General features: G+C 39.5%; 1 protein-coding gene across 2 annotated transcripts in view; it reads left to right on the top strand.

The window, feature by feature from the left end:
- Positions 1–212: 212 nt before the first annotated feature.
- LOC120730225 (alpha-1,3-mannosyl-glycoprotein 4-beta-N-acetylglucosaminyltransferase C-like) overlaps positions 213–20,360 on the top strand; it is an 80,643-nt gene continuing 60,495 nt past the window's right edge. The window contains exons 1-2 of one of the 2 annotated variants that reach the window (XM_040026467.1): positions 213–526; positions 9,303–9,397. The gene's annotated coding sequence lies outside the window, so the exon portion shown is untranslated. The remainder of the gene's footprint in view (positions 527–9,302; positions 9,398–20,360) is intronic. The other variant, XM_040026466.1, reaches the window with a different exon arrangement.

Genomic DNA, 20,360 nt, shown 5'->3' with positions numbered 1-20,360 from the left:
CCAGGGCTCACAACTCCCTGAGGCAGGCACAAATGCGATGGTGGTTTTATGCGATGCTTACCCACTTAGAATAAATAAAGCGGCTGAAGTGACATGCTTTGAGTTTGTGTAGCTATAGGTGTAACACGTTGCCTCTTTAAGGCAGAAAATCCAGAGAGAGAGAGAGATAGTGCAGGGTGGGGGCTGGAGAGAAGAGGAGAGAAAAGTGGGAGCCAATAAGAGGCAGTGGGAGCAGACACAGTGTTTGTGACACCTTGTGGTGGAGCGTGAGGGGGTGGCAGAGTTTGAGAGAGAGAGAGAGAGAGAAAGGAGGGGGGCACCACTGGATAGAGAAAGAGAGAGAGAGAGTGAGAGATCAAAGCGAAAGAAGAGACAGAGGAGGAGAAACGAGGATGAGAGATAGCAGCATTGCAGCGAGAGCGAGCGAGCGAGAGCCCTTCCTGCCTTTGCAACGAGTGTTTACTCCACTTTTCCTGAGAGCCGGTTATCTCCCCTCTGCGTGAGTCATGGAAGTGATTTACTGTAGGTGAGTGGAGCGGCGCGGCAGCAGAAATACACAGATCTGTGTGTGTGCGTGTGTGTGTGGACCGTGGGGAGGTAAGATCGCTCCGTATCTCCCTGGATGTTATTTTCACAGTTTGGTCCCTTCATCCTCTTTTTCTTTCCCATCTCGTCGTGAGAAGCCGTACAACCAACTTCTGCGGAGTTTGGGTCTTGTTCAAACAGTCGCTTCTCCTCCTTTCCCCACATTTGTCCTCTCAGGCGTAGGATACTTTGTGCTCGTGCAGGCTGTACACACACTGTGTAAAGTGTGAAAGGCACGCTGCAGTCTCTCTCTGACAGTCTGAGCAGCATTTAGTGCTTCTGTATTGACAGTCGGACTCAACGGGGCTGAGGGCTGGAAGAGGATGAGAGGGAGATGACTCAAATCTCTGCTTGAGGGACCTGGAGGGTAGCAGCATCAGCGATGATGATGTCGATCTGTAGAAGAGCAGAGATGGAAACAGAGAGAGAGAAAGAGGGAGGGAAAAAAAGAGATAATCTTGCACAAATAAGCCTTGGCTGCTTGTCAGATTTTTACACAGTATTTTTATGTCTGTGACAAAGCTGATGCCAAATGCGTGCATGTAGATCCTGTGTGATGGCTCCACAGCTGGATCTTCTCCCTGAGCATCTCTCTATGTCCCCACTAACTGAGGTGTGCAGCCTGTGGTTTTGTTGGTGTGTGTGTGTGTGTGTGTTTAAGGCAGGTGATCAGAGATTTCTGGCTCAGACATCCTGAGTGACAGCTGAGCTCTATCACAGCTTTCATCATGACTCAAGCTGGTAAACTGTAGCCCAGCTTGTGACACAACCCCCCCACCCCCCACCGTCATGGGGGAATAACCTGCCTTCATCTCATGGCTGGATTAGAGTGATTTACTGTCGCTCCCCGTTAGCCTGGATGTGTTTGTGTGGGGTCTGACCTATTATGGCACCTAATGGCCTCATATGTTATTTCCAAAAGGACATTGTCAAATGGTAAACACTGTTGTCAGCCACATCCAGCTGGACTGACAACAGTTGTTATTAATGTTAGCTCTAGTTCTGACCCCTGTGAAAACTACTACTGGCAGAGGTGCTGGACAAGAATTAATAGACCCTTTAAAATTAGAAATTACATTTAGTGCAGACTGGATTTACCATCAGCCAGGATTTCCTTCACTCTTGCTAAAGGACAACTCCAGAGGATATTTTTATCTTTTCTGGCTGGCCCGCAAAGTAGTCCTCAACACAACTCTTGATTGAATGTACAAAATATTAGGGTCACTGCCCTCGCATTGATCTTCAGGCCCTCTCTCCACATCCCTGTTTTCTTGCAGCTTAAAAATCCTTTTTCATTGATTCGTCTCCTCCTTTCTACCTGCACTCCCTCTGTTGTGATTCATATAGATTTAATACAGGGAATCAATGAAGGAAATGGCTGGATTGACCTCATCTGTGTTGTTTGTGGAAAGACAAAGAGCTTCTGACACCTTTTTAGATTCAGTTTGTTACCCTGTGAGAACTGCCCGGGACTTTTAAACAAACACATTCGCCTTCTTTTAAATTCGAGACATCATATGAAAGATTCAGGGGTGCAGACAGGTGAAATAGCTCACGCTCATGGATCGATGAACAGGCAGGGAAAAAAGTGTAAATGAGAGAAGCAACAGAGCTAATAAACACGAATAGCAAGTTGTACCACGGTTGGTATTACTTACAAATCAGTGTCAGTCTGCTACCATCATATCGAGCGAGCAGAGCTAAATTGGGCAAATAAAGTTTTTGAAGCATGCACCGAATTTCTTGAGAGCAAAACAGTTTTTTTGTTTGCTTGTTTTTTACAGTACAGTCCTTTCATGTTTACTCACATCACTCACTGCACTTTGAGAAATAGGAGTACATTAAAAGTGCACTGCTGTCCTTAAAAGTGCAGTTTAAACAGTAAATGGACAAGTACTTATATAACACTTTTCTACTATAGCTCAGCACTCAAAGCACTTTTTACTGCAAGCCTCCTTTACCCGATCACACAAGCATTTTTTTCTCTATATTCAAGCACCTTCTCTAATATTCACACCGCAATAGATGAATTGCAACCTAATGATCTGCTGACATGCAGACTGTAACTGGCCAGCGAATCATCAACCGACTGGTAGACAATCGGTCGCTCTACCTCCTGAGCCATAGCCGCCCAGTCAACACCGAAGTAGCCTGCAGGGTTAATTAGTGGTATCCAAAGTAATTAGGCGTGCAATCTCAAGGGTAAAAAACCACAAACAATGGTATACATGTTCCCAAGCAATAATAGGTGCATCATTGCACACTTTCATTTAGCTTTTATGATTAAATATAAAGTTTGGTAAAATATTAATGTTGCTCTTAGATTTTAAGATTTTTACATTTTATTTACATTTTACATTTACCAACAACGAGGTGACTCCATAAGTCAAGCATTTGGCAACAGTGGGAAGAAAAACTCCCTTTTAACAGGAAGAAACCTCCAATAGAACCAGGTTCAGGGAGGGGCGGCCATCTACCGTGATGACCAGCTGGGCTGATGAGAGGGAGACGGGACAAAAGACAAGCTGTGGAAGTGAGCCAGAGATGAAATATTAACTAATTACTAAATGCAAAGTAGTAAGTTAAATTAAAAAAAAAAAAATTCAAGTCTCATATTGTGTTTCACTTCTGTATTGGTGGCAGACTTTTAGCACTGTTGCCTCACAGCATGAAGGTTCTAGTTTCAGTGGGATCATTTCTCCCTAGGCCTGTTTGGTTTTCTCCAGTATAAAATAACAACTGAGAACAATGAATTGAGGTGAGGTTGGTAAGGGTAGAAATATGCTATATGAACTGCAGTGCAGTTCTGAGGCTATGAATTTATAATTATAAAAATATGTACCGTTGATTATTACCCCAGGATGCAGTATTTTACTTTTTTTTTGTAAAAGATGCATTTTTGTACTCTTACATTACATTTTAAAATGGTCCTTCGAAGCTGTTCTCTATTGGGCCAAAGATGTTTTCTGTCAATTATCTTATAGGATAGCACCCCAATGACAAGCTTTTGTACCTCTAATAGGACAATAAAGGAGCATTTTTAACACTCTCGTGACACAACTTGTCTTCTGGTTACAAAATATGAAATGTCCACTCAAGATTTGTTTTATGTCTATGAATGTTCCTCAGTGCATTTTAAAATCTCGGTTGTCACGTTGCACCTCTGTATTTGAGAAATATTGTTAGTTAGTAAGAAAGCAGAAGTCTGATGGGAGCAATTCGACTTTTGCCAGTTCATAATAAATATTCACTTTCTTTGTCACTGAAACACAGTTAAGTGTTTATGCTTGCTCAAAAGCAGCACTAGGAGAGCCTTGCTGGTTGAAAAGTTTCACATTTGTTACCGACAGGAGGTGCTGGGTGTGGTAACACTTGTTATGCGCAGCTAAAATGTCTTGGTGCTACATCACTGCAGCTGGTGTGAGAGTGGAAGTCAGCAAAAAACAAAGAAAATCTTGGTTGACTGAAATTGTAGCTACTCTTCGATTTATTTATGTTGGATGGGTTTGTGGTTGTCATTAGATTAATTAAATCTCCTTCAATACACCGAGTGCACACTCAAGGCTTATTCACCAAAATTAATTAGAAATAAAAGTAAAAAACTAGCATTTTAAGTGATATTACACCTTGTTATGATTACAGATTTGTACACCTGCCTATACACTGCTTAGTCAAATCCAGGTGTTTTTTTGTAATGTAATCTTTTACATTACATTATTATGCTGAAGAAAAACAAGCCTTTCTGAGTAATAAATCCCACATATGATATAATTCTTTATATATCGGATGAAAGAGGAGGCTTCTCTTGTAGCATGGTCTGCGTGTTGCTGCTGCTGGCAGGTACTGGGAAGCTGCTACAAACCTATAAATAAATCACACATATTGAAATATGTCAATTCTGCTGTGTTTACACTCAAAGCCTTGAGTGGTAAATGTAAGATGTGTTGAAACATCGGTACACAGACAAGTTAGCTTTCTGTTTTTAGAAGATATGGTGTGTGGCTTGCTGAGTTTGTGATATATAAAATGAGATTCAACTCGACTTTTTCTTTTTAATGGCTCCGTCAGTTTGGAGATAAGTAAACTTTCTGCAAATTTAGGTTAGACTTGCAATGTTCATTAGGTTATCATGGACTGAGGAAGAAGGACCCAAATACATACCAAAACAAGTAAAACTGTGAAAACTGACTGTAAAAAGTCCATGAGGTACAAAAATCCAAATAGTCCCCCCTTACAACAACTGGTGCTTTAAAAAAGAACTCAAGGACAGGCTGGGCTAATAGGGAATGAGCTGGGAAACTAAACACAGCTAAATCACATAAAGTAATGAACAATAGTTGAACTACAAAACATAATCCAATGACATGACAGAGAAGGTAGAACTACGCAGCAAGTGACTGCCACAATAAAACAGGAAACAGGAAACCCAAACATGAAAACTGAGACAGAGACTTAATTAAGACACAGGGAACACAGGGGCAGCAGGATAAACTGAAATACCGAATTATAAAATATTAACAAAACTAACCATGACCAGATCCCACATAGGTAAACTATAACAAAGATGAAAATTAAACAGAAAGAAACCAACCTGGAACATTTTGGAATACAAAATATGAATCTCTAAATATCACAAATGCAAATGCAAAAACTCAAATTCAGGCATGAAACCTGACGTAGGTTTGGTGTGTTCAAAGCTGTCACAATTTAGGGTGTTTAAAGTTTCTTTTTCCTGCATTCCAAAATTTATGTATTGGTCTTATTCGGCTATTGCAGTTTCCATTATGTCCTTTTTAAAGTAACACATTGTCAGACCAACAAGGATGTGCTTGCACAAGAGCAGGTCAACCGGCCAAGCTGCGAGACCTGAGACTATAGCAGGTCTTACAGGTTTAAGATCATGTCAAGCAGTTCTTTAACATAAAAAAATCAAATAAAAAACAACAGTTTTGCTTGCTTTTAATTCCTGGGTCCCTTCTTTTGTCCTGTCTCTCTCCCCTAACACCCAACCAATTTCTTTTTGTTAAAAGGGAGTTTCCTCTTCCTCTTCGTCATCTGATTGTTCGGGTTTTCTCCGTTTATTGGGTCTTTACCTTACAACATAAAACACCTTGAGGCAATGTTTGCTTTTTATTTGGCACTAAAAATTGAATGAAATTGGATTGAATTGAACTGAATTCTGCAAAAACAGAGTAGCTGAACATAAGCATATTTGAGTAGACAAAATCTGAAATTCAGTACATATTCCATTTTTTGATAGTTAACCTCCAATCAATTAAGTTTCACTTCTGAATCATTAAATGAATCATTTAATATCAGTCATTTTATGTTGTAGCTGCAAAGTTATGATGCACAAAACAAAATGCAGTACACAAACAACAAGGCTCAAACAGAACAGATATGTGAAAAAAAGCATGTCACAACAAACCTCATAACTAGAAAAAAATAATAACAAAACAATTTCACAATGGAACAATAGAGAGTGTGTTTTGATGTGCCTTGGCCTTGAGTCGTTGCGCTCCTTTTCAGCTTTGTATTCGACAAACTAAAGTGTGAAAAATATGGAGGGTGGGTGGACAGCCTACTTTTAAGCAAGCAAGCGAAGTCTACACAGCCATCTGCTCGCACCAGAATTTTCTTTTAATCAAGGCTGCAGCCCCACAAGAAGCAGACTCCCTCTCACTCCCACAATTTAGCATCTTGTATTAAGTGGGAACAGAACACTCAGCATAACATGATAGCTACATCAAATCCAAGTTGAAATCCAAGAGTGGCTTTGGTGCCATAAACAGATGCTCCATTTGACAAATTAGTCAGAGATTTGCTGTTGGACGCGCGATGCTGATGCTTTTCCTGAGCAGCTTCCTTTTTATTTTTAGATTCTTTTTCTAACTTTGTCACAAACACACTTTATGTTAGAGTTTTACTGAAATTCATTAAAAATGTGAATCAGATTCTTCGAATACACATTAAAGCGGAATATAATGCATTTAAAACATAAGTATCTATGAATACACATTCAGAAGACCAAGTACTTTATTGCAGTGTTTCCCAACCACTGTGCCACGGCACATAGGTGTGCTTTGAGAAATGATCAGGTGTGCCATGCAAGATTATCTGGTTCCACCTGATTAGTGCTCTAAACGATCGGCGTAACGGGCAGAACAATTACATTCTCTTCCACTAGAGGGCAGTACAACTACCTGCTCTAATCAAATAGGTTGCCAACTGGCAGTAAAACAGAAGAAGACTAAGAAGAAATTACATAATAGTCATGCTGCGAGCTGACACAGCACATAATAGCGATAGATAAATATTTGAAAATAAAAAGTAATCAATCTGACCTGGGTCCTGGAGAAAATTCCGACCCAGATCAAGGCCCTAGTATGCGTAGTGGTCAGAAGAAAGCAAAAAATGGGATATTGGGGACAACCCGAGCCAATTCTGCTATACCTGGTGCGGGGGGGAAAATTATCAATATGCTTTTTGTGATATTTTTGTTTGGTGCTGTGTGTCATGGCTCCAAAAAGTTGGGAAACACTGCTTTATTGTACATTTGGTGGTACAATAGCTTGCTACTGCGGCAGTACCCTCGTATGGACCTTCTTATTGTGGTAGGACCATTGTACCCTTAACAAAGAGTAAAAGTTTGTATTTTTGTGGTTTGTCCTTTACAGACACCAGTCTTCAACTTTTAGTGGCACTTTTCTGTGTTTATGTAAAGCTACAAAAACTGACATTTAAAAAAAATGTATTTATTCATACACAGTGGTTTTCACGTCTTACTAGCACCTATAGCACATTTTTAGCTCATTTTTGTAAACACAAAGACAACATGGAGATAGCTACATCTTTTCCTTCCCATTGCAGATAACCTGAGAAGGGTAAACCTGTGTTTGTTAGTTTGTTTTGTATAAAATATGATTATAAATTCATTCAAACATTAACAGATAAAACAATAAACAGGTTAGGATAACCCTTTAATGGCCAGCACCCCTGTGGGTACACAGTACCGTACTTGTATTGTTTAATTCAATTCAGTTCAATTTTATTTTATTTATACAGCGCCAAATCACAACAACAGTCGCTTCAAGGCGCTTTATATTGTAAGGTAGACCCTACAATAATACATACAGAGAAAAACCCAACAATCATGTGACCCCCTATGAGCAAGCACTTTGGTGACAGTGGGAAAGAAAAACTCCCTTTTAACAGGAAGAAACCTCCAGCAGAACCAGACTCAGGGAGGGGCGGAGCCATCTGTCGCGACCGCTTGACTTCTTAGGTGTTACGTAACGAAACACTTACCAGACACTTTATATCTTTCTAGAACAGAAACAATGTGCTGTTCTAGAATGCTATCATACAGCTGCAGATTTGTTGGCTACACATCCATGATAAGAGCCATACATACATCACATCCCATAGGCACTCTATTGAACTAAGTTCTGGTTACTGCAAAGATAATCTGAGTAGAAACAACAAAATGTCATGTTCAAGAGCAGCGGTCCCCAACCTTTTCTGCGCCACGGACCGGTTTATGCCTGACAATATTTTTACGGACCGGCCTTTAAGCTGTCGCGGATAAATACAACAAAATAAAACTAGTACTGGTACCGAAAAAAAGAAGATTTATTCATAACACACATGAAAAGACCCAGGAAAACCGAGTTAACGATAAAAACGATAACAAAATAACGCTGAAAACCGATAAAAACCCTGAAAACTATACATTTCACACCTGGGCCTCAACTCTCGCGGCCCGGTACCAAACGACTCACGGACCGGTGCCGGTCTGAGGCCCGGGGGTTGGGGACCGCTGTTCAAGAGGATAATTTGAGCGTTATATAAGCTGTGTTATCCTGCTGGAAGCAGCCTTCAGAAGATGGTACACTGTAGTCAAAAAGAGATGGACATGGTCAGCAACAATACCCAGGCATTGTTGTGCCTGTCTGAATTTTAGCTGCAGTTCCCTGATGTTAGCTAACAGGGGTGGCACCTGGTGTGGTTTTCGGCTGCTGTAGCCTATCAGCTTCAAGGTTTGACTTCAAGGTTCAAGGTTTACATTTAGAGCTCTTCTGCATTCCTTGGTTGCAACAAGTGGTTATTTGAATTACTCTTGCCTTCGAAGCACTCTGGCCAAGCTTCTTTGACCTCTGACAATAACAAGGGATTTTCAGCTGGTGCCAGCCAGTGGATATTTTTTCTCACATTGTGTGGGAAATCCCAGCAGATAAGCAGTGTTTAAAATACTCAGACCAACCCGTCTGGTACCAACAGTCATGCGCCATTCAAAGTCACTTAAATCTCCTTTCTTCCACATTCTAATTCTTGGTTTGAACTTCAGTAAGATGTCTTGATCATGTCAACATGCCTAAATGCATTGAATTGCTGCAATGTAATTGGCTGATTAGATATGAGCGGTTGAGCAGGTGTACCTAAAACGTCTGCTGTTACAGAGATGCTCAATAATGAGAGTGTTCTGTCTGAACACATATGCAATGTTTTGGGAAAAAAAACCTGTTCATCAGAGAAAATGCTGTTTGTGAAAGTCTAATGCTCAAGTCTGACTGAACATGCAGTCCTTAGTCTCTAATGGACAGACACTTCATTAGAGTGTGCGTGGGTGAAAGAGCATTATAGTCTTTTAAATGATAAAAATAAAATGTGTCACCCTATATTTGTTTCTTTTCTGCTCTGTTTCTTTTTTCTTTCAGGCTGTCTTATTGTTGTGATTAAATCTGCCCCATGCCAGCACAGAGAGCGAACACAGGGGACAAGCAGCACACAACCTGACCACATCAGCAGGCAGGTACTGGTTTTGTATTTTAACTCTTGTAGTTTCTTTTTAAAAGTGCTTCAGGGTTCAGTATGTGAATGATTTTTTTCCACAATGTTGTCAAGTTTGTTGTAATCACACATTTTAATTGTTGCCACAAATGTGACTCTCGTCATCAGAACAGCACAGGCACTGCTAATCATTCTGTGTCATCATTTCTTCGAATGTGATAATTCGCAGCTGTAATTGTATGCAGAATCTGTGAATACTGTTTGTTCTGGAATTGGGCTGTGAGTCAGAAGTCTAAAGAAAACAAGCAGAATAACACTTTGATTTTTACAAACCCTTGAATGCTTATCAGTTCTGACCTACCTGAGGCAAAAGGAGATGTGTTGAGAACTCAGATCCTGTGAGAACATTTTTCTGTTAATATCATTTTATTTGTATTTTGAAGCATTGAAGAAGAGCATTTAGTTCTTTCAGGTTATGACAGTTTTTCTGGTTAATGTAACTAAAAGCAAAACTAGGTGTAAAAAAACATTTTAGTTATATGAAAAAATATAAACAGAGGAAATGTCCTTGGTTTTGATCTTTTGCCAATTTGTCAGTTGCCTGTCGTTGCCTCTACTTAAAATTTTGCCAATGACAAAGACTTTCTTTATTATAATAACTAAAAAAGATGCATATGGTTGATGCTGCTCTTGCAAGCCACTTTGCAACCCAGCTTTACCACAGCACCTCTATTTCATGTTATTTCAGACTTGATCAGTACCATTTCCAGTTGACTGTGAAGGCTGCTCTGTTCTTTGCCCCTGCTCTCCCTCCTTTTTAGACTTTCCAGGTAAAACTTGCAGAATGACAGGGAATTCCTAGAACAGAGCTATACCAAATATAACTGCAGATGAAATAATAGTCCCATTTTCTCTAAATGACTGCAAATTTAACAGTTAAACAGGCTCTACTGGTTTATACCTCAGAGTTACGTAAATGCGGGTTAAAGGTTCATCGAAATTGATGCGTCTGAATATAAATAGCATGTGTTCAACTTCCAAGCTCTATTTCTCAGCAACACCAACCAAAACTACTACCCTATATGATAAACACCCACAGATGTTGGAGACTTTGACATGCATAAAGATTATTGGTGCTGATCGGGTGTATGCAATTGCTTCAGGGTGCGACCTTAATCTTTGCCTTTCCTGGAAGGAAAGTATGTAGGAGATTTATGATGCACTTATAATCTAACTTGTATATCTAAATAAAACTCTTTTTCTTTCATGCTGAGAGTTGGACGAAATGATTGACAATAAAGATGAAGCTGCAATCAGCTTAGCTTAGTATAAAAACTTGAGATTGAAGAACAGATAACCCGCTGTAAGCTTTGAAGCTTTATTTTCCCCCAAACTTTTTTTTTTTTGGTTGGGTTTCAGTTAAGCTGCTTTTGACTCCTCCCTCGTCACAAAGGGTTGCTACAACAGGTAGCTCTGCATGTTTGATTTAGCACTTTTACACCAGATACCCTTCCTGATGCAACCACAATGAGTATTTGTGTCTCCAGCTAGAATCAAACAGCAACCTTTTGTTTGCCAAGGAAGGTTTCAGACATGTCAGGTATCAGTAAATGCTATTAATTCTCTGTTGCTGACTCTTTCAGATTGAGAGAAGGTTATGATATTGTCGACACCAACACTATGGTCCAGAGTTCTTTTGAAGTAGACATTAAATTGTAAATGTATTTATTTGCTGAATTACATAGTACTTTGGCAAATAACTTACAGCATTAACTGTATTACTCTGGGTCAATGCACGTGTACGATGACGTTTGATATTCTCCACAGGTTGCTTTGCTGTAGCTTCTAATATACTAAACCATGTGGATGATTGATTAATGGTCACATTCAGTCCTTGTTTTAGTTTTCTTTCAGTTTAAGTGTTGATCGGTGCTAAGCGATTCCTGATAAAAAAATCAATAAAATGGGACACAGGGATGAATTAAAAAATACTTTTATTAACATGCAGCATGCATGTTTGCAAGGACAGGCATCCTGAAAACATTTAATTGGAGAACCATAGACCATAAAGTCTGTAAGTAATAGTTCATCAAACTATCCACATATTGAAGTGGAACAGACCAATTATTAATTATTTAAGGGTAAATCTGGTATAGCTTTCCTGACTATTCTCAGATTAAGACAGTAACCAACCAAGAACTGACTGCTAACAGCTTCTGTCTGTAACCAAAGCCTGATACATCATATTTATGTGGAACTGCATGGAACTTCACTGTTGTCCCAAAACTATTAAAAACTCATCCACATGTCATTCATAAATACATATCCTCCTGCCAAAAATGCTTCTCTTGGAAGAATACACTTAAATTAAAATTTCACAGGTCTACACTACCCAGTATGTTACAGTCTTCTGGGTTTTTTTTAAATACAGAAACTATATATTTTGTGAGTCTTGCACCAATTTCCTTATTTTTATATAAAAATGGGAAATATGTGCAGTTATTTACTGAAGCATGTGGAGGCATTTTGTACAGTTCTAACAAGCTTGAAAGTCGATGTGTTCTGAACACCTTTCTTCTTCAACACAGCCTGAACTCTCTCAGGCAAGCTTTTCTGTGATATCATTAAGTAGTCCTGACGAATAGTTCTCCGGGCTTCTTGGAGGACATTCCAAAGCTCTTTAAAAGCTGTGTTTTGTTCTGTTCTCTGCTGAGAAGATCCCACACTGCTTCAGTAATGTTGAGATCCAGCTCTGGGAAGCTGATCTGTAACTGATAATGTCGTGGTGTGTGCTTTTCCTATCCAAGTATGCACGCGATAACTTGAGAACAAAGCGACGTAGGATTTTTAAATTCATACCACAAGTGCATCTGCTGGGGGGGCTGAGGGGTAGAACTGGACGCTTCTGTATTTTTGCTGTTTCTGAAGGACATGACTTTTGGATAATTTTCATTTGCTGTAATTTTTCTTAGGCTTCCCACTGCTTCTTTGTACTCACATTGTCCAGTTTCTCTATTATTTTTACACAGTGCACAAAATGATAGACATATCTAGTTTTGTTGATGCAAAAATATTATTTTATGTCACACTGTGTTATCCTTGACAATTTTCAAAGATTGAGCTAAAGAAATATGAGCATGTTTTTGGCTGCTAGTAACAAGTCCCTTGTTAGTTCCTTGCCGGTGCATCCCCTGGTGCCTTTGTCCATCCATCCATTCGCTTCCGCTTATCCTTTTCAGAGTCGGGGGGGGGGGGGGTGCTGGAGCCTATCCCAGTTGTCTTAGGGCGAGAGGCGGGGTACACCCTAGTGATGGGATTTCTGGCTCTTTTTAGAGAACCGGCTCTTTCGGCTCGGCTCACTAAAAAGAGCCGGCTCTTTCGGCTCCGAACCGGCTCTTCAGGTTGTTTTGTTGCTTTAATTAATTTATTATTAACAATAATATAAAATTATGCACAAAATGAATTACTAATGTAAAAAAAAAAGTGGTTTTATTTATATATGTTTATATATAAATCTATACGGTGGCCCCTAGAGACAAAGCACGTACAAACTCCAAAAAGCACGTACAAATTCCAAAACACATTTCTAGCGTTAACTGAACTTCCTAAACAGAGCTACCTAGATCACTTAAATTACACAATTGAAAGCATGTGTGTATTGTTTGTGTATTTATACACTACCACTCATATATATTCAAATAATTAAAAAAAAAAGTTCATTTACCTGTTACTACCACACACCCAATCCGGTCGTTGGTACTTGCTGGCTTGTGTAGCCACTAAGTAACAAAAGCTCAACACTGCGACCAGCATCCTGGAGCACTTCTGTTGTCTTTTGTACGTGTTTTGGAGTTTTTACGTGTTTTGGAGTTTATACGTGCTTTGTCTCTAGGGGCCACCGTAAATATACTTTTATTTATTCACTCCACATAAAATGTAATAAATAAATCATATAATGCAAAAACCAACTATTCACATTTCAACTTTTAACTACTTAAATTTTCAGCTTTTTCCTTTTAAACAATTTTAAAGTGAAACAACACAAAACACTGCAAACCACAACACAATTAAATATAAATTAAAATATGAAAACAAAAAGAAGATGCACATTCTCTGTCATATGGACCTGCATGAATAAACTTTCTGAATCCTTTATCATCTGCAACTGAAAATAGTTGTGGATAATTACTATACCTTTCTAATGTGACGTTGTTGTCCCTGGCTCTCTTTCTCTCTCTCTCCCTCCTGCTCTGTTCCTGTGCTACTGAGTGTAACTACCGCCCCTCTTCCCAGCGCAAAGCACAAGGCTCGCATGCTGAGTGAAGCGGAAAAAAGTGCGAGAGAGAGGGTGAGAGAAAGAAGAAAAAAAAAACCCCACGGCTCGCGATAAGGAGCCGGCTCGCGTCGTTCACGTCAAAGATCTGGCTCTAAGAGTCGTTTCGTTCGCGACCGACACATAACTAGTCCACCCTGGACAGGTCGCTAGTCTGTCGCAGAGCTAACACATAGACAGAGACAACCACTCACTGTCTTCTCATTCACTTCAGCAAACACACCTATGGGCAATTTAGTGTTAACCTAATTAAGTGTTTCCAATTAACCTATCCCCACTAACTGCATGTCTTTGGACTGTGGGAGGAAGCCAGAGTACCCAGGGAGAACATGCAGACTCCGCACAGAAAGACCCCGGCCTGATGGTGGAATTGAACTCAGGACCTTCTTGTGAGGCCACCATGCCAGTGTGCCTTTGTTTGTCTGTAATAATTCATAGGTTAGTGTTAAATATCTTAACAGACAAGAAATAAAATCATCTTCTGAACTTTTGGAAGCAAAATATGAAGAAATGAGAGTTGTCTCATGATTTTTGCACAGTACTATATGTATTATCCTGTATGTCCCTGCACATCATTAGGTGTGGAGTCCAAAGTCCATTTAGAGTTGAAGTTAGGTTGGGAAATGAAAAAAATAACTCTGTGCAAAAGTGCCAAAAACTGCAGTTACTCTGATGGTCATGTGAGGCTGGCTCCAAAAGTGAATGTATCCCTCCAAATTCCCATCTCTGATATTTAGCCATGAGCAAACTCTAACCCTTTTGTGACTTCAAGAAGGAATAAGGCAGTGCCGCACCACTTAACAATATATTAAACTGTCAGCCTAAGAAAATAGATTTCAGTCCAAAACCTTAAACGATCATAATTAAAATGATATAAAACAGATTCATCTTTTGCTAAAATTAATTCTTCATTTTTGGGAGTTCTTTCATATTTCAGTAAGAAACGCTGGTGCGTATTTCTCCTTGTTGCAGGTTTGTTTAGAAGGCTTTGATTACAAAATCTGCCCCGAGTCTGACTGAACTTTTATCCTGAAGTAAGATAAGGGTCAAAGGGAAACCAGGCATCGTCAATAATACGTTTGTTGTCTCTGTCAGATTAGCTCTTTTATTTCGGTTGTGTTTCAAAGGCGTTTGGTCTGCCTCCCTCTAACTTTTGACAACTTAGAAGAGGAAGGCTTATTGTAGTCCCACAAGGCTTAATTATCCCTCCATCTGATAACAACCTGGTAAGAGAGGAGGTCGGCCAGAATGAGAACAGGAACCAAGGGAGGGGTGGGGGGTAGGATTAATGTAGATTGTCTGATATTACCTGGCCTCTGATCAAAAGACTGTGTTGGCAGGCGGAGCACATAATCCTCTTGATTTCGCCTGTCAGTGCCAAAAACTTCTGGTACTGTGTAGCTCAGTGGGTAGGGCAAGACATTACTGACCAGCCAATGGGAACTCTGCCATATCGTTTCCATAAATACATATCTTAAAGCATGAATCATATTAAATATTTCATCAAAATGCACAGGTAAGTACTGACCTCACAGCCCTAGAGCAGAGTGACTTTTTTTTTCCTGTCATTTTTGTTTTTATAAATATTGACAAATTTTCGTATGATAGTACTAAGAGTTTTGTGGCATTTTAATATATCCATCCATTCTTACATTTTACTCGCTCTCTGTTGTATTATCTGTGGATCTTTGTGTCCAGAGAGAAAGCAATTTTGAGCAAATTTTCATCTTTAGTCATCATCTTTTTTTTCTCTTCTGAAGTGCATCTCTCTTGCAATAAGATGCAATAAGATGAAATATTATTAGAATGGTTTTTTTTTTTTTTTCAACTCAAGGACATTTTCTCAAAAAAAAAGAAGGAAAAATAGACAAAAAAGTGATGTTTAAAAAAGAGAGCAGCTCAAAAGACACTGACAAAAGAAATGATGATTAAGATAATTATGATGTGTGGCATTATATATAATTACATACAAAAACCACCATATGCATATCTATGTATCTGTCTATGTATCATATATGCTTAATGCTAAGCTTACTGTGCAGTCAGACACATGAATATGTCCTCTATAGAAAACAAAGAGCAACTTGCAAACAATCTATCAAGTGCAGATCCTGATGCCACATTCTGATGGAGAATGTTTCTTTTAAAACCCATTTTTTTGTATAGATTTGTGCTTTTGGCTTCCTTTAAAAGATGTTTTGTGCATAATCTAGTTTGAAAATAGAATCTATCCTTTGAAAGAGCTGTCCTAATGCTAAACTGCTTAATGGATAGAGAAAGCAGCAATTTGACTTACCTACAAAAAAAGTACCTAAAAGAAATCTACCCATATTTTGCAACATTACCAACCATGGTTAGTTACTATATCATGATAATTGATTTTTCTGACATTTGTCCATATTCACTTTAAGAAACTTTCCCATAGTGGATTCACCTCCATGCTGAAGGTTACATTTTAGAGATGATCTCAATCGATGATATATGATTATATCAGATAGGAGGAGAGGAGAGCCGAGCGTCCATGTCTAATGATTCAAATAGCCGCTTTCACCTCTGTTGGGAAAAGTAATTATGAGAAAGTCACGTGAGGCTGAAAAAGGGAACGTGGATGAGGACAAGATCAGTGAAATGCACCATTCATCTTTTGCAAAAGAATTTTTTTGCTGAAAAATTGCAACATTTGTTGACAAGAAATTGTTTTGCATGCAAAGCAACAATTTAAAAGTCTAAAAAAGGGACGTTGATTATAAGAGGAACATAAAAGAAGAGATGAGAAGAGTTTGATTCAATTGTGTGCGAAGATAAAAATTTAAAAAGTGCAAACTCATTGGAGTATGTAGGGGACACTGGGGTAGCATGTCCTATACAGTAGATCTGGAAATAACAAAGCGTTGTATGATGCAACACAAAGAAGGAACATTGCCAAAGTCTCCATTATTAAATGACTGTGAGCTGCTCTGTACAAACCTCAAACATTTAAGTTACATGACCTGTTAAACCGCTCACAGATACATGCATCAAAAGTTGGTTCAAGGAAATAAACTTGCAACCTTTGCTCATTTGTTAGAAGTGCTGCCATTGCTGTGCCTCACGTTTTATTCACCAAATAGAATCGTGTCAGAAGTGTCAGAAGTCCAATTGTTATTCTAAGCAATGACAGACCTTCTCTGCATCAAATCATAGCAAGACTCAAGGTTTCTGTGGAGGTGAGGCAATTCACTTTAAAACACTGTGAGGAAACTGGAACATTTGTTTCCCAAACACGATCAGGCAGGCTGAAAGTGACCACACCGTCAGAGGATCCAGACATTTAGCTGTATTGGCAGAGAGACGGAGAAGCAATTTGAACACAGATGATGTGAAAAATGCTTAATTTACCCTTGTTAAGGGACTTCTTACAGATAATGTAAATAAAGAAGAAGAGTCAGAAGAAGGCTGTCCAGCAGAGGAGTCAGGAGTCTCTAAACCGCTTCTTGTGGAAGGAAACAAGGTCAGATTGGCGAGGTAGTCTGAGACTAACATTTCACTGTGATTGACTGAAAAAATTGTCCCTTTTTCCTGATGACTGAGGTTTTAGATTTTAGGTTAGTTTTAGATTACTGGCAGTAACAGAGAGGTGTGTGTAAGTGTTATCTACACTGAAACGAGTGGGGAGAATATTCAACATTATGGCTATCATAATTTAGACCCCTGCAGTGAATCAACATCTTCCTGACCAAGGAGCATTACGGTCCTCGGAGTCATACTATTCTGACTGGTTTATATATTTATTTATGAGTATCCATGTCTTAGACCAACGTGCGCTGACTGTCATGGAATAAAAAAGCAGCCACAAAAAAATCCGTCAGTCAGATTTTTCCTACAGAAGCCAATATAAATGAATGATAAGCAATGATAATGCTGTTCATAATGAGCAAATTAGTTACTTAACAGTTCAGTAATCACTGAGTGGGCCATAAATTTGAAGCCAGAAGGACAATCAGATGGAAGCTTATCAATTCTCCATTTATATCAGCACCCTGCTGAACTGTGAAGAGCACACGAGTCAAACACATGGTCTGTGACATGTGTTCGACGGTGTTTCAGATCAGGGATTATTGCGTTAATTAGCATGGATATGCTCTTCAAAAACTGAAACCCGTCAGTGATTGGATCAGATAAGCATTTGACATTCAGAGCTTGCTTTTACCCCTCTCTTTGCAAATCCCGGGGAGGATTTCATAACAGACGCCTGCCTGCTACTGAGCTGTCAAATTCTATTTTCTTCTTTACCATTTTTACTGTCTGCAGTAGTGCTGTGCTGTGTATCAGTGTTAACTTGTTGTAGAGTAGTGCCATTATGTTTTCCAGCTGAATATCGAGTAGTATTTCTAGACTGTATATAAAAGATGAATATAGCCTCTGGGTCTGAAAAGTGAAGCCAAAGGGGAGATTCTTTAAACCTGCATTCTTCCTAATAACCAGCAGGGGGCGACTTGTTTGGTTTCAGAAAGTTTGTGTACGGAAGTCAAGTGTCCTTTTGTCTTAGTTTCTGTTGGATTCTTGCCTTTTCACTACTTTACACCTATGACTTAGTGAAACCCCGTCAGCCTGAGTGATCTTTGTCCTCACCATCCTCTGTATTTTCAAACTGTGGATCTGATTGTGATGTGCTGTTTATCTTGCAACCTCTTAATCACAAGTCATTAGTCAATGGCCAATACCTTCTTTCTGAGTCTTTGAATTAACATATTTTAATAATGGTAATTCTCTTAGTATTACCCAAAAATGAGTGACAGAGCCCATAATGTCATCAGAACATTTTTCATTAAGGTTAGAGTCAATTCCTGTTTTCCCACAGACAGGATCAGGGCCCTATTTCAGGAAGCCGGTTTAGAAAACTCAGAGTGAAAAACGATACTCAGGGTTGAGTAACCCCGAACTGTCCAACTCGGAATATTCGGTTTCAGAAAGGCTGATAACAATTAGTTCAGTCAACGCGGAGTTGCTTTAACCCCAAGTTAAGCTCGCGCACGAGGATACATAAAGCCCTGATTAGTGGAGCACAGATTAAGCGAGTCACCATGGAGACGGAGGGAAAGAAGGCGCGGTCAATGTATTTTACAGCGCTTGAGGCCGAAATTCTGATGGCAGCATATGCCGATAACATGCAAATTCCGCGGAAAAAAAGTAACACAGCCTCAGCTGCAAAACAAAGGGAGCATGCATGGCAAAACATAGCCGACAGAGTCAATGCGTGAGTGTTAATTTAAACATTGACCCATTTAACACGTTATTTTATTATATTTTATTTTATTTTTTATTTTATACATTTTATTTTGTGATGTGATGTGAGCGCAGGTGCAACCCAACAGGCCCCAAACGTTCCTGGCAGCAAGTAAAAATGAAATATAAAAATATAGTCCAAACAGGTAAGGTGTAATTGTATTATGAGCCATAGTGCTTGGTCTGTTTGTCCGATGTAAATCAATTGCAGTTAGAGGCTACATTAATTTTCGTTCTGTAAGCACTCATTGAAATTATCTGAGCACATTACAAGTACATATTTGCTTACTCTGTATGCTCAAATGTGACCCGTTATAGCCAACAGAAAAAAAAAGCGGAGGCCCGAAAAACAGGTGGGGGTCCTCCACCACCACCACTCACAGAGGCTGAGCAGTTGGCTTCCACATTTGTGATAATGTTGGCAGCATCACATATGATCTTCACAGTGCAGAGAACACAAATTAGCATCCATTACTATAATGAAATAATTTGTTAGTTTGAAATGCTACAGGGAACTATGTACCTGTACATTAATGCTGTGGAAGGACTTCCTGTTCACATAGTCTCCTTCATTTACTGAAGGAGCAATGATTGGAATGTGAGTGCCATCTATACAGCCAATCACGCCTGGGAACCGTGAACATAAATGTAAAATTTAAGTAGTAGTTCAAGTATCACCACATCATGAATTAAGTTTTGTTCATCCTGATACCTGCAATTTTGTGGAATCCCTCTTTGATAAATCTTGTGGGTCTATGACCGGGGAACACCACAAACGAGTACAGGAGACGTTTCAGTGCAACTGTAACATTCCTGACTGCCCGACAGATGGTAGCCTTGGAAACGTGCTCAGCGTCACCAATATTATACAGAAAGCTCCCGTTTGCAAAAAAAACGAAGTGCAATACAAATAATATGTACAGAACTGAGAGGATATCCGCGATGTGTCACATGAGCAATATTAGGCCTGAGGATGTTATTCAAATAAATTATAGATTGTGCTGAAAAACGGTAATGTTCACACAGGAAATCATCAGGAAATGATAAAATGTCCGAACGCGCTCTAATCACTCTCTCCCGGTGGAGAGCTCTGCGGAGAATTTGGGCTTCAACATCTACTGGCTCTTCAAGGAAGGGGCAGGCCATGTCTGACACTTCCTACAGTCAGGTTTCCGACAAAGAGGCGGAGAACGTCAGGGTTAGTTGAAGTAAACCTGCTGGGGGGCAGGTTAGCTTCACGGAGTGTGTCGTCATAGTAACTCACTCAGAATTAATCTAAACTCGCTTTGTGACACTGAAAACCCAGAGTTTTCGTTAACTCAGGGTATACTTACTCAGAGTTTGCACTAAACCGGCTTCCTGAAACAGGGCCCAGATGTCGCTTTGC

Source organism: Simochromis diagramma, unplaced genomic scaffold (genome assembly GCF_900408965.1).
Source record: "Simochromis diagramma unplaced genomic scaffold, fSimDia1.1 OVJJ01000293.1, whole genome shotgun sequence".
Lineage (NCBI taxonomy): Eukaryota > Metazoa > Chordata > Actinopteri > Cichliformes > Cichlidae > Simochromis > Simochromis diagramma.
Note: the sequence above shows the minus strand (reverse complement) of the source record. Positions and strands in the feature narration are given on the sequence as shown.